Below are 4,192 nucleotides of genomic sequence, written 5' to 3'. Positions count from 1 at the left end.
TCAAAACTATAAACACAAATCCATAACGTCTCACCCAATTCCCCAAACATCCTATTTTCAGGTCAAAATTAAGCTCTACACTCAAAACCATTCACTCTTGCTGAAAAACCAAACTTTACCCTCAGACAGGACACACAAGCCCTCAAAATCACACACACTACAACATAGTCTAACACACTGGTGCAATAAATTCAAAACAACATTTCCAAAACTGGTAAGTTATGTTGCTTGTGGTTTCCACATCACAAACCTTTTCACATGATGAACACAAAAGACACAACCAGTGGATACATTGGCACATTTTTATTCATACACAGAAAACACACACACACAATTTTTTTTTTCCTGTTTTACTCTTTTTTTTTTTTACTCTCTCCTCTAATTTTTTTTTTATATTTACTTACAGTAAGATGTGTGTGACCAACATATGACAGTAAAAGAGCACACACAAGCCATATTCTAATATGGAATTCAAATTGTATTGGAATGGTAAAGAGTGTTGGGACGTAACAGGAGGGCCTCCACTCAAGGATACAATATGATGGACACGTCTAAGAATGTTCCACATATGGTTGAAATACCATCATTTGCCTAGAAAGATAATATTCTGGGAGTCAAGACTATAAAGGAGAAAGGATGCCCTCTCTTCACTGTCACACTCTGCAGCCACACTGTCTGACTGTATGACTGCTGGCCTTTTCTTGCAAGAAAATAAACCTCATCAAAGACTATTGGAAATGTTTGTCTCTTATTCAGTGATAGAATTTTGTTTGCCACCACACCTCCCTGAAGGTTCTCGAGGCGACGGTAAAGCGACTCAAATTTGGCCTTACTCGTAGCCCAGTCTCCCTCATAGTCATACCATTGACAAAGACATGGGCAACTAGAGTGGCTTGAATTTCATCTGAGACTGCTTGTCTTCTTGTCCTTGCCCTTCCTCCTCCTCATTCTTATCCCTCTTCCTTCATGTCTTTCTGGATCCATTGTTCCAAAACGCAATAAACTGATTTGGGCCCTTTTATATATCTATTGAAGGTTCTGATTGATGTGTGTTCAATTTTGACTCTTAGTGTTTCCACTTGGGTAAATGTGTGCTAACTGAGCTGAAGCTGTGCTGACTTGAGTGAACAATTTTGAATGCTAGTGCTTTCTAAATGACAACATGGTCTAAGCAATGAGAAATGAAGGGATTTGTGTGTAGAGTTTTGCAGTGACAGTTCAACAAATCTGACTCATGTGTCAAAACAGGGAAGAGTGTTTATAGTTTATTGAAATGGGTGTGCTTTTTGATAAATGGTGTCATGGTTTTGAAATTTTAGTTCAAAAGCCTGGTTATAGTGTTTAAGCAATCGAGAAAAACTGTAATGGCAAAAAAAAAATATAGCTGCGAGCAGCGATTGCGGGCCCAAGCCGGTGGCACCGCCACCCTGGTGCCTTTAGTTACACTAAAGGCACCGGGGTGGCGGTGTCACTGGCTTGGGCCCTCCATCGCTGCTCGCAGCTATATATATATATATATATATATATAAATAATGCATCAATATATATATATATATATATATATATATATATGCAAAAAAAAAAATATATATATATGACAAGTAATATTCTCTGTCTTGTCCCTTAATGTTTATATATATATATATATATATATATATATATATATTTTTTTTTTTTTTTTTTTTTTTTTTTGGATGCTAAACTATTGTTTATTATATGCTTTGTACTTCACTCACGTTCCAATATCGAAGGGAAAACTTCACATGCTCTTCACATGCGCAAAAATGTGCTTGGAAAACTTCACATGCTCTTCACATGCGCAAAAATGTGCTTGGAAACATCACAGTTGAGCAGTGATTTCTGTGAATAGTATGAATTGTACTACTGTCTATTTAAACAGAGCAGTGTAATTTTTATATGTTAGGTTGACTATTTTATTATTATATTTTATTAAGGCTATAATGAACAGGCTGCGATGTCAAGATTGCAATGCTGGAATGCACAATATGTTGTTGTTGTGTGTGTGTGTGTGTGTGTGTGTGTGTGTGTGTGTGTGTGTGTGTGTGTGTGTGTGTGTGTGTGTGTGTGTGTGTGTGTGTGTGTGGCGCGGGCGCGGGCGCGATCGAACAGTGGAAACATAAAAATATAGGCTACTCCGTAATTTTGTTCATACAGGACATCATTTAAATTGCAATGTGTTTACTTATATTTATGTACACTCACAATAAAACACAACATTGTGCTTTTGTAAAAAAACATTCAAGCAATCCCACCCCCGAAATGGCGCCATTTTTAAAATGAAACTAAAATGCTCACGGCTGCATGGGCAATATGTGTCTACAGCGAGGAATGAGCAGAACAGAGTGAATGTTTTTTTATATTTCATATTTATATATATATATATATATATATATATATATATATATATATATATATATATATATATATTTATTTATATATATATATATTCATATTTCACTTTCGCTTTAAAGGCAGCGATTTAAAAGCCCCCACCGCGCTGTCACACATCGATTAACCAGTGGGAAAAAATTCTCAGTCACATCGCTAATATATTTATATACAATATACAATGGGCCTACCTGATTTTGAACACAAGAGGGCAGTATAGCCCTATGTATGACTTTTTTCTTTTTACTAAATAGCTCATTCTGGCTGTTTTTAAACTTGTACATAATTCTTGAATTAAAAAAAACCTGAATAAACCCAAAACTGGGTTTAGATCTGATATTTGTATAATTTTATATAAAAATAAATAGTGTATAATTAAATTTTTAGAAGATCTGAGACATTTTCTGATTCCCTTTTTGACATTACTTTAATCCCTCGCCATAGCAAAACCGTTTGAGATATTCAATATCCGTTCACAATTTAGCATCTTTAATGTATTTTCATCATGTTGAAAAAGTTTGGTGTGAATAAAATAAACCACTTAGCAGGAGTGGGTAAAAATGCAGAGGCTGAATTTGCAAATAAATCCACATTCAAACCAAAATATCTGACTTCCTCTTGGTCAGAGCTAATGATTGTAAATTAGAAAGTTGTCCGACTCGATGAGACCAATATACTTACTGATTTTTATAATTGTGGGTAAACCTAACCCCCCCACGTTTGTCAAAAACATTTTGAAAGTGACACACTTCCTTCTACCAGTTGGTGGCGCTATAACTTTGACTCACAATAGTTACATCCATCTGATCGGCCTCTTACCACCAACACACTGCTGAAGTTTCATCAAGATCAGTTAATGTATGCAGAAGTTATACCACTTCGTGTTTCTCTTTTCTCGCCATAAATGCGTTTCCACGCCACGGCCAAACCGTTCGAGATATCAAAAATCCGTCCGCAATTTAGCATCCTCAATGACTTGACTTCATGCACACAGAGTTTGGTGGCGATTTAATTAATTTTCTAGGAGGAGTGTTTCAAATTCCACAGCAAGCGTTCTCCAAACAACACATAATAGCTGACTTCCTGTTGGACGGAGCTAATAACTTAGAGTGCGGAAGTTGTTCGGCCCGATGAGATCTATATGTGTACCAAGTTTCATATTAATTCATGCAAGTGTGTTTGATATATGGACCAAGTTTTCAGACCGTGTTCAAGGGGGCGCTGTTGAGCCCCCCTGCCACGCCCGGTTACCAGCTTCAGCCCGGCACTGATGGCCGTGGGTTCTGAACTGTGTGCAAAGTTTCAAGAGTTTTTGAGCATGTTAAGGACCCCAAAAGCCCCTGAAACCTTGAAAAACTAAGATTAAATGGAATAGACAAATCCCCCACCCCCACCCCCCTACACACACACACACAGAGACGTAGGCTAGAGGCAGAGAGAGAGGGAGAAAATCCTCATTCAAACCAAAATATCTGACTTTCTGTTGGTCGGAGCTAAGGAGTATAAATTAGAAAGTTGTCCGGCTTGATGAGAACAATATACGTACCAAGTTTTGTGATTCTAGGAAAAACTAAGCCCCCATTTTTGACTAAAGGTGGCGCTACTGAGCCATTCCACCACACCCGTTTCTGAAACTTTGCACATGTCTACTGGCTAATAAATGTGATGTGTCTGTCGAGTTTCATCCAATTTCAAGCATGCTAAGAGTCTCAAAAGCATCCGAAAAGAATATTAAAGTTTGATGTGTTGCCATGGCAACAGTATCTAAGATATCAATAATCCT

Source organism: Scardinius erythrophthalmus (assembly GCF_964197995.2).
Source record: "Scardinius erythrophthalmus genome assembly, chromosome: 9".
In the NCBI taxonomy this organism is placed as follows: Eukaryota; Metazoa; Chordata; class Actinopteri; order Cypriniformes; family Leuciscidae; genus Scardinius; species Scardinius erythrophthalmus.
This window is presented reverse-complemented; position numbering follows the sequence as displayed.